The following is a 14,143-nucleotide window of genomic DNA, read 5'->3' as shown; positions in this document are numbered from 1 at the left end:
TAATTTAATTATTACGTAACTTAATTAACTTAACTTTTAACTTTAACTTACTATAGTTAGTTATTATTATTATATATACTTATTATTATTACTATATACTATACACACACACACACACACATATATATATATATATATATATATATATATATATAGTTTACTACCTCTCTCTCCTCTCTCTCTCTCCCCCCTCCCCCCTCTCCTTTTCCTTCTCTCTTTCTCTTTACAACAGGAGTGTTTTGTATACAATACAAAGTACACGTAATACATACATTTGGTTTCTTTTACTATGCAATATAATGAAAACATAGTAACAATAAATAAATTACATCATATTGCTAAGAATTATGAATTTAATTATTTACAAAAAAATTTATATACATTACATACTATAGAATATAACAAAATAGTAAGTTAGTTATAAGTAATAGAAAGCTAGATCAAGGATATTGACCAATGCGGACTCTGTCCTTGAAATAAAATATTCTCAGCACCCACTGATCAAAGCTTGATCAAGAATGACAACCAGTGCGAATTCTGTCTTCTTTCGAGGCCAGCATCCATTGGTCAAAGTTAGATAAAGAAGATCGACCAATACAGACTCTGTCCTTGAAAAAAAAAAACAGTCCCAGCATCCACTAATCGAAGCTGAAATGGTAACCAGTGAGGATTCTGTCTTTCTCATGGACAGTCCCAGCATTGATCGAAGTTAGGGGTCACTTGTATTACACTGGATTAGTGCACATTAAAACCTGCTTTATGTAAAGCATCTAAATACAGTGGTACACTATAATCAGTTTTGACATTGTAATAATAGTTATATATTTTTTTAAATAACGTGACAATGTCATGGATTATTTAATCATTTAAAATTTGTTTTTATACTTATCTTTACTAATTTCATGTTCAGTTTTTAATACGCACTAATCTAATGTAAGGCAAATAACTGATAGCGCAAATTTAGACGTAATGCGAATCCTGCTTTAATATCGAATCGTAATCGATATTTTTCGTAGCTTCTATCGGTTAAAGATAATATAAAATTACAAAAAATATTTGCTATTTTAAAAGAGAAATTTTGAAGAAAAACAAAGTAGGTATGGATTTAATATCTATGATTCTTTATTGACATCCGTCGAGAAATATATATATAATACGATTTAATAAAACTGAAAAATGATGAGACAATTTGTAAATGCTTAGTTTTTTTACTAATATGTAATTTAAGAATGGATTGATTTTCTTGGAAATGGGATTTTCTTTCTATACAATTTTTCAGAATTTCTGTATAACTCTTGGACTATTTTCAAACTTTCTGAATTTTTATACAAATTTGAACTTCAAAAATGCCGACAAAGCTCCACATTTTTTCTAGAATTTGTATCCGATACGTTATGAAAAAAATTAATTGATCTTACCAGATATATAAGCTTAAATCCGCTGTTTTTTAGTCAGAAAAACACTTTTTTTTTCTAGGAAGCAAAAACAAATTTATTCAAAGTACTTGCTCTCGCTAACTATACATTTTTCCCTTCTTTCAGGCAATTTGTGTATACCACGCCAAAAAAATTCCTCATCTTTCGAGGCATATCATTCACCAAGCCATTTTCGGACGTCTTCGTAAGAATCGAAGTGTCGCTCAGCGAGCGCGTGGCCCATCGACGAAAACAGGTGATAGTCAGAGGGTGTCAGGTCTGGTGAGTAAGCGGGATGGAGTAGCACTTCCCAGTTGAGTGACTCCAAATAGTTTTGGACCATGTTGACGTGTGCGATAGTGCGTTGTCGTGGAGGAAAATCAGCTTGTCATGTCTTTTCCGATAATGCGGCCTTTTTTCACGCAGAACATGGTGCAATTTGATCAGTTGTTGGTGATAGCGGTGAGCATTAACAGTTTCATCAGGTTTTAACAGCTCGTAGTAGTTGACACCCTCCTGATCCTACCAAACGCACAGCATTGTCTTCCATCCGAAGCGATTTGGTCTTGAAGAAGATGTTGATGGTTGGGCGGGATCAACCCAAGATTTCTTGTGTTTAGGATTCTGAAAATAGATCCACTTTTTATCGCCTGTCAATCCGATGCAGGAATGACTTTCTTTTTTGTCTGACAAGCAGAATTTGGCATGTGTTTTGGCGTCGCTCCATCTGCCTATCGTTCAGTTCATGCGGCACCCATCTTTCGATCTTTTGAACCTTCCCCATGGCATGTAGCCGCATGGAAATGGCTGCTTGAGAAACACCCAATTGCTCGGCAAGTATTTTTTGCGATTGGATATCGTCCTCGTTCAAAAGAGCCTGCAATTGACAGTCCTCAACCTTCCGATTTTCGCGCTTCTTGTCACTCAGGTCAAAATTGTCGTCATTGAACCGGCGAAACCAATCTCTGCACGTTGTTTCCGATAAAACATTGTCGCCATAGGCCTCCATAAGCATTCGATGCGATTCGGCAGCCGATTTCTTCAAATTGAAACAGAAAAGTAAAGCTTCCAGCATATGCTTTTTTTTAGTAAAAAACTATGACATGATTACGAAAGAAAAAATGTATGTTGTTGTATGAAATTGCTGATGATGTGCACTGGTTAATGTTGACAGATGTCAAACACATAAAAAAAAGTGTGTTGTGTGCCCAGGGTACCTTTGTACGCTCACTAATGCCACCTATGAGCAAACTGCGGATTTAAGCATACACCTGGTAAAAGCATATTTTTTAACCAATATGCTACGATATTGAAATTTGAACCTTAAAAATAGCATATGTAATTGGACTGTAAAAGTTTTACCTATAAATGAAGAATGCTATTTACGAGTTTCAAGAATATCGGCGCGAGGTCTGCTTGCGCTACAAACCTACATAAAATTTAAATGAATATTAAGCATCAACACTTGACCGTAAACAGCGTCTTCATTACAGATTTTTAAAGCTTAAATTATATATGCAAAATGTTGAGCATTAACAAATACAATTTAAAGTGAACCGATGAAAATAAATCAATTAATCAAGAGGGATAGGCCAAAATATTGAATAATAATTCTTCTGCAGGAGTTCCCATTTCGAATTAAGAACAGTCAACATCTTTATAACCGTTAATTATATAAATGTTTATGTGCAAATTTTATTATGACGTCACAAATTCCTTCGGAAAAATAAATAAGAGTTTTATATAGACTCTCGTTTTCACTTAAAATGAAAATGGTGAAAAATTATGCATTGATAGAATAATTAAATGGCCAAATATCGATATTTTAAAATATTAATCAAATATACTACGCAAAAAAAATTAATCAGAGCACCAATACAGTTGTACATCAATCGACATGAAAATCAGAGCTTTTAGGTTTTCAGAAGTTTATCCGAAATTTCTCTTTTATTTTTAATTGTAAAAAACGTACAGATTTATTTTATGTAAGTTTTTTGCTATTACATGACATGTATATTTTTTTCTTTTCGTTATAATACAATATAAGAAATTATTAAAACTTTTGTTAATTCGAGTATATAACAATAACAATATTAATTAAACGTTTTTCTTGTAGTAGCTATATTGTCTTTCGATAAATGTTCTGTTTAAGGGAACCCGCCATGACATATATCAAGACCATGATGCTGAATAACCTTCAATAAGTTTTAGCCATTATTTGTCAAAAAATTATTAAGAAAAAAAATTTTAAAAATAATGCCTCTTTTTTGTTATAGAACAAAAATTTTTTGCTTTTAAATTTCCTGCTTTAAAAACAAAAATTTTTCCTGAAAATGTTTCTTATATAATTTTTGTTTTTATATAATAACGCATAAGGACGCATGACTTTCTATGCTTTGCGTGGAAAGTCATACGCCTCGTAGGGGGGAGATGGAGTGGAAGTCGCATGTCCCTAAGCAGGGAGGGGGGGAGGTGGAGTAAGAGTCGCTACTCTTCGCGTGAAAAGTCCTTGTGTGCTGCAAATTCTTACAAGAAAAATTCTTGTGAGATCTTCCAAGAAAATTTTCACATACAAATTTCAAACAGAAACATACAAGATCGTATAAGAATATATCGCATACGATACCTATAAATCAAGAATCTTGCATGAATTTTATATGTTATATGAATCTTACACGCATGTTACATGAATCTTGCGCAGGTTACGTGAACTTTGCGCGCATGTAACATGAATCATGCAAGAATATAACTGGAGTGTTATTATGAAAATAAGATAAGAATATTATTGGAATCTTGTGTGATTTATTGCTCGAATCCCAGTAAATATAATGGAATGGGACCAGAAAGGAAATTAATTTTGTTAAATGAAATTTGAAAGAATTCATTTCTAAAGCTAAAAATTAATTCTTTTTATACAAATTAAATAATAGCTTTTCAATTAAATCAAACTTAATTTCGAAGTATTCAGAAATACAAGTATTCTGAAAGTTTACATCTCTCAAAATTTTTCGTGAAAAATGAATTCTGAAAAATGAAATATTTTGGAATTTCTCATACCATAATTTTTAAAAAATATAAAAAAGATATTTAAAAATTTTTTAGATTTTATAATATTTCATTAGAAATTATACTTACAAAAAAAATCTTAAAAATCTTACGATTTTATAATTAACGTATGAAAAATTCTATAAGTAAAGCTTCAGTATCAATTTCACGACGCAAAATAGATCATTTTTACATTTAAGATTGTTTTAAGTACAGCTGTCATAAATCTATTCGAGTCTGCTGTCTATTCGAGAACTGTAGCATCTTAAGACATTATATTTAAGACTTTTAAAATAAAAACGGATTATGAATATCGTGTTTAGCGTTTCACAATTGTAGTTCTTTGAAACTAATAAACATCCATAAACAGAGAGGGGAGATTTAGAGAGAGATACTGTTCAACTGCACACATCATGTTATCTTTTTCATCTCTTTCAACAAGAATTATACGCTGGTATTTATTAACTAAGCTAGGAAATCATAATGAACAAGCGATTTATCTCTATTTGTCCATAATTAATATTTAACAAAAGGAGATCGGAGGAAAACGAAATTATACACTGGTATTTATTAGGTATACAACTTTGCTTCCGCCGTTTTTTTCCGAAATTCGAGGCTTTATTGCAAAAAAAATGGTTATACATTTCTGATTAGAAGTAATGTACATCGCTGGCCACTACTTTCTCCCATCTTTCGGATAGCGTACGAATCCCGCGTCGAAAAAACTGGTCATCTTTTGAGGCTATTCACGAATCGATCCAATTTTTTACTTCTTCATAAGACCGGAAGTGCTGATCAGCCAGGCCGTGTGCCATTGATCGAAACAAGTGATAGTCAGAGGGAGCAACGTCTGGAGAATACGCGGCGGGTGGGGTAGGACTTCCCATTTCAACGTTTCCAAGTATGTCTTGACCACTTTCGCAACATGGGGTCGAGCATTGTCATGCTGCAAAATCACTTTATCGTGTCTCTCGTTGTATTGCGGCCGTTTGTCTTTCAATGCTCGGCTCAAACGCATCAATTGCGTTCGATACCGATCGCCTGTGATTGTTTCAGTCGATTTTAACAGTTCATAATACACTACGCCGAGCTGGTTCCACCAAATACAGAGCATAACCTTGGATGTCAAAATCACCGTTTTTGAAGCGATGAAACCACTCACGACACGTTCTTTCACCAATAGCGGCCTCACCATAAGTATTTGAGAGTATTCGATGAGCCTCAGCCGCAGATTTCTTCATATTGAAGCAAAAAATTAAAACCTCCCGCAAATGACGAGAATTTGGCTCATAAACTGACATTTTCAATCGAGAATAACTTTATGATGCAGACACAAATCGACTAATGTTTCTATGGGGTTATGTTGACAGATGCCCAAGTTTATTGTATGACGTCTATTTATCTATTTATTTATCTATTTATTTCGACCACCACTTACCGCTAAAGCCATCTATAGGAAAACGGCGGAAGCAAAGTTGTACACCTAATATAATAACGTCATATAAATACACCGTCCCCACACACAGTTCCCACCCGCCGTATTCTCCAGACGTTGCTCCCTCTGACTTGTTTCGATCAATAGCACACGGCCTGGCTGACCAGCACTTCCGGTCTTATGAAGAAGTAAAAAATTGGATCGATTCGTGGATAGCCTCAAAAGATGACCAGTTTTTTCGACGCGGGATTCGTACGCTACCCGAAAAATGGGAGAAAGTAGTGGCCAGCGATGGACAATACTTCGAATTATAAATGTATAACCAGTTTTTTACAATAAAGCCTCGAAAAAAAAACGGCGGAAGCAAAGTTGTACACCTAATATATGGTAAATATTTGATATTATATTTGGTAAAAACTTTGAGGAATGATCGAAAATTTAAAAAAAATTTTAAGTCGTATACGGAAAGTAAATTTAAAAATTAAAAGTGTACCTTCTTTGGTCGAGAAGTAAAATTGGGGCAATTTTAGCTGCAGGGATTTCCACAGATAATAATAAAATTACTGCTATTAAAGAGTGGCCAATTCCACGAAATAAAAAACATCTGCGGAGTTTTTTGGGATTGTGCTCGTATTATCGTAAATTTAAAGGGATTTTCTTTAGCAAAATCTTTCTTACAGAGAATCAAACGAGATTCGTCTGGGACGAGCAATGTGAGAGCAGTTTTAATAATTTGAAACAAGCTCTTCTTCGCCAATTCTTTCTTTTCCAAGAGAAGAGGGAGAGCTCATTCTCAATATAGATGCATCAAATTTCGGAATCGGTGTAGTCTTGTCGCAAAAGCAAAACGGAAAAGAAAAAGTTATTTCCTATTTTAGTCGTGTTTTAAATAAAGCCGAGAGGAATTATTGTGTCATGCGACGCAAACTTTTATCAATAGTTGAATCAATCATTCCATCAGTATTTGTACGGACGGAAATTTTTAATACGAACGGATCATATGTGATTAATGTCCTTTAAGGATTTGAAAAGCCAATTGGCACGCTGAATGGAGAGGCTTCAGCAATATAACTTCGAGATAATATACCGTAAAGATATCTTACGTAAAAACGCTGATGGATTATTCAGATGCCCTTGAAAATACGAAGTGCCAATATTGTATAAGGGTAGAAGTGAAAGAGGCTTTAAAAGAAAGGTATTGTCGCAAGGATAATCTCTCTCAGAAAAAAATTTAGAAACTTGGCGTTAGGAACAATTAGAGGATCCTGACATTTCGATTATTCTTCAAGGAAAAGCGACTGCGATCCGGCCATCTTGGCAAGAGATTGCGTCCAGGGAAACGGCTGCGAAAATATACTGGTCTTATTGAGATTTCTTAGAGATCAAGAATGGTATACTCTACAAAATGTGGAAAGCTCCAAATTTAAGAAGCACCTCAATTGGTCGTCCCTAAGAAGCGAGTTCAGGAAATATTAAAGGAAATTCATGATTCTTCATCGAGAGAACATTTCAAAGTTAATAAAACTCTGGAGAAGATTCATAAGAGATTTTATTGGGCTTCTTGTGAACTTGTAAAGACGTGGATTGGTGCAGAACGTGCAAAATCTGTGTTGTTCGAAGGGGCCCGACGGGAAAAAGAAAATCTCCGCTTCAAATTCATAATGTTGGAGCTCCATTTGAGAGAATTCAAATGGACGTACTTGGTCCATTTCCGATAACTCTTTCAGGGAATAAGTATTTATTAGTTGTTGATTGCTTCATTAAGTGGGTGGAAGCCTTTCCCTTAAAGAATATCAGAGCAAAAACTATTGCAGAGATCTTCTTGAATCAAGTTATCTCGAGACACGGGGTTCCGTTGGAAGTCCACATGGATCAAGGGAGAAATTTTGAATCTAAGATTTTTCGGGAATTATTGCAATTGTTCGGAATTAAGAAGATGAGAACATCCGCTCTGCACTCCTAGTCAGATGGTCAAATGGAATGCCAACATCAGACAATTCTAAACTATCTGGCATTCAATAAAAACCAAAAAGATTGGGATCGTTAGATCCCAATGTATTTGTTGACATATAGGTCTTCCAAACATGAGACCATTGGTGTAACTCCGGCGAAGTATTGTATTTTGCTCAAGATCTTAGGCTTCATGTAGATCTACTCCGAGGAAACCCCCCCTCCCTCCCTCCCACTAAGTATGAAGTTGAGAATTCAACAAACGATTATTTAAGTAAAATGAAAAAGTTAGAAGAAGTTCACGATTAAATTAAGAAACGGATCGATATTAAGTCTTCTCGAACTAAGACTTGATATAACCAAAAGGCAAATTCATTTTGAAGTGGATCAAAAGGTTTGGTTGTACAATCCTCGAAAAGTGAAAGGGAAAACTCCTAAACTGCTGGGAAGGTCCTTATTGTGTGGAAAGGAAGCTTAATGATGTTGTTTACTGTATTCGCAAATCGAACAGATATAAAAATAAAATTGTACATACAGACAGGTTGGCTTTGGTATCTTGAGAGGCTCGTGGAGTAGAATAAACAGACAAGTGTCAATACAATAAAGTAGAGTTTTGTTATGGTGTCACTTAACTTATAATAGTAATATGAATTTATTTTGTAGCGCAAGCCGCGCGGTGATAATTCCTTTTAGTTACAGAAATACTGAATCTGTTTGGACTCATTTGGCGATACTGCAACCTATGTGGGCTCGTCACTCAATGTGAGGAAGAGTAATGTATCACTCCCAACGTGTTGCAACATCAACAGCGGCGGAGAATCCAGCTGACGAAGCGGTATCAAAAGGAGTCCACGAATGGAGTAATATCGGCAACTTATTAGGTCTTTTTTTTTAAGAAAACTGCCTCGTCCGCGGTTTTTAAGCCGTAGTTTTTCTGCGGGACGGAGGGCAAATGCCGAGGCGAGAATTGGGGGTAGAGGTACTACGATATTTTTGTTCCCCCCCCCTTTCCAAAAAGAGAAGTAGCGCAAGGTCTCAAGAGAAAAAGCAAAAGGATCCTAGCGTTCCCTTCACGAAGACGAGGGATGCCCGAGAGGATTTCGTCTTACGGGGGAATAGCTACCCTCCGGGGAAAAACTGAAGAAGAGTCCTGCCCGGAAGGGAAGAGGGGATCAAGAATAAATTTCCAGAAAAAAGTCGGACCTCAAGAAAATCAAAGCTCCAGAAAATTGCTGCAACAATACAGTAGGGAGCAAGAAATTGATCGAGAGGAAACTCCGAATTCCCTTGAGGGGCCAACGTGAGGGGCTCTTGCTATGCCGATTTCGTGCCGTTCGCGAAATACCGAAAATTGTATCGCCCGACAACAAGTAACTCCGTTATTTTAACAAAATCGACAGATTCGGATGTGAGCCGTCGCTTCACTCGGACGTGTCTCTCGATCCGCTGATTCTACTTACGTTTGTGGTTTGAGTTTACGTGCGATTTTGTTCTGTGACCTTTCTTAAATAAACTCATTTCTTTTTTTCCACCGTATCCGTGTTGTTCATTTCTGTGCTGGAGTGCGTGGACGCGTTCGCGAGAGCGTCTCCGCGAATCGAATGTGCAGACGTAATAATATCATTAGATTAATATTCATTATTTATTTGACATGATATAAAGAAATGGGATATAACTTTGCGCCAGTTTTTGATATCAAACTTTTTATAGGAATGATATCATTAAGTTAATATTATTTATATAACTTGATATCCGAATTACATGGAATTTAACTCGGCGTCAATTGTTGATATCAAATTTTTTTTATGAATGATGCATATCATTATGATAGAGTTAAGGAAGTCAGCTTTTTGGGGTAAAAAAATCGATTTTTTTATTTTTTTCGAAAGATTTTTCTTAAGAATATCCCTGTAAAATGTTTTTTGAGAGAAACGAAAATTGTCCAAGTTATACGAAATAAAATGACATGATATTTGAGATTGTTCGATCAATTCATAGAGCGCGCGCCAACCAATTGTCATAAAGGTTGTGTTCAACTTTTCGAGATCATTCTAGAATGTTTCAATGGAGCAAAGTTTCGTTCTCCTTTGAGTATTCCCTACTTTCGTTTGTAACGAAAATGGGGAAAATAGAACAATACTAGTGACGATACACGTACCAAGAAATAAAGTAAAAAGATGGATAAGAAAGTTTTGAGATCCAATCCGGTACGTCCTGCGAAACAAAGAAAAAGAAGATTTTACGGAAACTATTGTAACACTGCACAACTGAATACAGATTATACTAATATTCCGCGAAAAAGTTATTAAATTCGAAAGACACAGAAGTGAGTGTCTATCGAGATCATCGGTTATATTATAGATTGTATTGCGGTATTTTCAGCTTCATTCATACATTTGTTGTAAAAAAACATAATAAAATTTAGTAAAAAAGATATTTATGGATTTGGATTTAAAATTTGTATGAAATGTGACTGTGGTGAAAAAAATATTAATATATGTCCTATAATCGGTAAATCATATGAGATAAATCAGCGAATCGTTTTTGCAATGCGACTTCTTAGCATTGGACTACAAGGAATAAATTTTGTGGATTAATGGATATTGGAAAAAGATTAAATCATTGGATATATTACAATTGTCTCAAAAATTTGTATACAGCTGTTTACATTTTGTCAACTAAAACTTCTCTTGATGAAGAAAAAGAACTCACTGAAGCTGCAAACAAAAATCCGTAATGTTTATCCGTATCAAGTGATGGAACGTGGAAAAAGAGTAGATTCATTGTTCAGTATCACTACTCTAATTGGAAAATATTCCAAAAAAGCGATTGATACAGTTGTAAAATTTCTGTATGTCATGCAGCTATTGGAAAAAAAAACAAGTTTCTGTATGTCATGCAGTTATTGGAATAAAAAACAAGGAAAGCTTGAATATAACAAATAGTATGAATGTCATGAGGAAGAATGCTTAATCATGTAGGCAGTTTCTGGGAAAATGGAAACAGAGGCTGTAAAAGAAACGTTCCTAAGATGGAAAAATACAGTGTCAAATATACAACATATATGGAGATGGCGATAATAAAACGTTTAAAGTTTTGGACATTAATTCTTACGGTGACGAAGTTCCTGTAAAAAAAAAGAAGTACGTTGGACACTTAGAGAAGCGGATGGGAATGAGACTTCGAGCTGTTAAAAAAAATAAAAAAGGCTTTAGTGGTAAAGAAATAGGAAAGTTGACTGCTGAAGTTATCAACGATTTGACAACATATTACGATTTAGCGACGAAATGTTCATGATATTGAAGAAATGAAAAAGGTAATTTGAGCAATTTTTTTCTACAAAAGCTCGATTGACGATAAACCGCAACATTACTGCCCGCTTGGTCCTGAAAGTTGATGTAACGGTGACAAGCAGAAGCTTGTCAATGATGACAATGAAACGGTTGAAACATTCACGTACGGTTCATCTCTTGACACAAAAATTTTACAATATATCAAATCAATTTATCTTCAAATGATTTATTAGATAGATAATTCGGAATGCATACTCAAAATAATAACGAATTCTTAAATTCATCGATATGAACATTCGCTCCTAAATACATTCATTCTAGCAAAGGTATAGTAGACATTGCAAATTTTTTAGCTGTATGTATTTTTAATGATGGTTACATGAATATTCTGAAAATTATGGATATGATGGACATAATTATTGGCAAATCGGTTCACGATTTGGCTCATTCGCAAGACGAGCACTGACTCAAGCGCTCGAAGCATCGTGCGTCCACAAGTTCGAAAGAGACAAAAATTGCTAATCGAGAGGATAGAGCAGCACAAAATGATTTCTGAAGTAGAGGAAGGTGTCTTATACACATATGGTTTTGGAATAGATGATTAATGGAATGGATGATTAAACAATTTTGACATATAGTAAAAAATATTTCATAAAACTTTAAACGCGTTTTTCTCGAAACCGTGTTTTCGAACATGGTAAACACGATTCCAAAGAAATTATTAGTTCGACCGACTTCTATTTCAAGGAGTACTCAAAGAACTCATTCTCGCCTGAACCAGAATTAATAGTTTACGTTAATTTTTTCTATTTTTTTTTTTGAAACATAAATAAAAGGAAAAAATGAGCAAAATTCGAAACATTTCTTCAAACTGTCGCCAAATTGAAAATATGCATACGATATTAATTATCCTAGTTCGGGCGAGAATTACAAGTCCACTGATTAAGAAAGCCCTTCATTTTTTGCTTTCAGACTAACGATACGATCTGTATCATTACCATTAGATCGTGTTTGCAGGCCCAATTTCAGCGCTATCTTTTTACTACTTTGTAAATAATAAACATAACAAAAAAATATTTTTTTACATGTATGTTTTTTTCATTGTATGCACTTTCTAGATTGATTTTTAAATACATTTACATTCTTATTCATTAAAAAATTTTCAAAGAATATGTTTAAAATCGGCTCTCAAATCTCCTTAAGTAAATAATAAGAGACCATTTGTTTTATTTTTTAATTTGATAGAATTTAACTTGATTAGTTAAGATTGTAGCATCTGAGTTTTAATTTTTCATTTGATACATTAATTTTTTTCGAAAAGTAATAATTTTTGACAGAGAATTAAAGTTGCCATTATATAGTACAATATATATAGAAAGGCGAAAATGCAAATCAAAATTAAAATTAGTACACAAAGCACAGTCGACAATGTCTCTGTATGTACATATAACGAACAAGTTGAGTGTTATAATCTAAAAAAGACTAAAAATTTTCTTTTCCCACATTAAAAACTAAAACGAAAGAATCCAATATCTCCTCATAAATAAATGTCGTTTCGAGATAAACTAAAAATTGGTACACGTGCATGAGCGGCGGGACCAAAAAGACATCGAGTCTGTGCCTCTCGGACACTAAAATAATAATAAATATGTCATTGGAAACGTAAGATCGGCGCCAAGATATTTTTTAACGGATTGTCGTGGATGATTCTCATGAGTCACAAAATCTAAGAAGTGACACGCGACGTTTTTGTGGTAAATTTTAGATGGTGTCAACGCTGCGCCTTCATGACGCACTGCACGTGCGTTTTTCCGTTTAATAAATATTAAGATCGTAATTAAGAATAATATTTTCCCACACAAACTCCAATCAACATTCTTTCCTTTCCCAAAATCTTGACTAATCCGAGAGCAAAGAAAAATCTTGCTATTAGTTAACAAAACCTATTCTACCAATCCGAATTTGAGTAATTGGGAGTGATTAGTATAAAAATCGCGATTATAATTCCGCGGCTCTCAGTATGATTTTTCTCTGAGTTTCCGGAGATTATAGTTGTGTCGGGACCTTTGAAAAAGGCTTCATCCGATTCTCGAAGTCTTTTTCTCCAGTAGAGTCAGTGCAATTTAATAAAACTATACTATCAACTAAAAACCAACGGCATTGGCTGATCGGGGAAATTGACGAAGAAGTGGACCTGACGCCCAGCATCCCACAATTGACGGCACCCTCTTCGACGGTCTCTCGAGCACTCTATACATCGCTATCGGCAAGTAATAAATCTTTCCGCTGCAGTACATTAGGTGATCCCTCTTCTTCTTGTGTAATCCTTCTTTAAAGATGACCAAATTTTTAGTGCATTCATCCAGTTCTTCCGTCTTTCATCAGTCTAACGGGGACTAACAACGCGCGCCGACCTATCGCAAAAAACTCTCAAGAACAATTCCCGCTAATTCAGGCCCAAAAACAAACTCCGGTCGTTCAGCCTCCAGCCTCGATCTCTATCATTCCTACTAAAAATTTCTTACTCTCCCGTCTCCGATCTGTCCCCAGACTTTTTTGATGACCTCTTCCCGTTCAGTCCTCCCCTAGTTTCACATCCGACATCACCATGATTGAGGAATTTCCCGTCTCGCATATCACCCCTTCAATTCCTCCTGTTCAAACGCTTACTCTTGCACTAGCCTTCTTTTCCTCTTTCATAACACCCATCAATTGTTGGAATAATGTTCTACTTTATTCTTTCACTAATGACCAGATGATAGTTAGCATCACAGGATCCACTTATCTTTTTTCAGTCCCCATCTCTCATCCCCATCGATCTTCTTTCCCTTCAACCATATGAGTTTACACAAATTTAATTTTACTCTTTCCTTCTAAACTCTCCGCACTCAAAATAATGCCAGCATTACACACAACCCTCTTTCCACACACACACACACACACACACACACACACACACACACACACACACACACGACCCACACACACACACTACAACTAACTAC

At 35.0% G+C, this 14,143-nt stretch overlaps 1 protein-coding gene across 1 annotated transcript in view; it reads right to left on the bottom strand.

The window, feature by feature from the left end:
* LOC105627673 (alpha-methylacyl-CoA racemase) overlaps window positions 1-14,143 on the bottom strand; it is a 60,693-nt gene that overhangs the window by 26,572 nt on the left and 19,978 nt on the right. The gene's annotated exons all lie outside the window — the stretch shown is intronic.

Source organism: Atta cephalotes (assembly GCF_000143395.1).
Source record: "Atta cephalotes unplaced genomic scaffold scaffold00010, whole genome shotgun sequence".
In the NCBI taxonomy this organism is placed as follows: Eukaryota; Metazoa; Arthropoda; class Insecta; order Hymenoptera; family Formicidae; genus Atta; species Atta cephalotes.
Note: the sequence above shows the minus strand (reverse complement) of the source record. Positions and strands in the feature narration are given on the sequence as shown.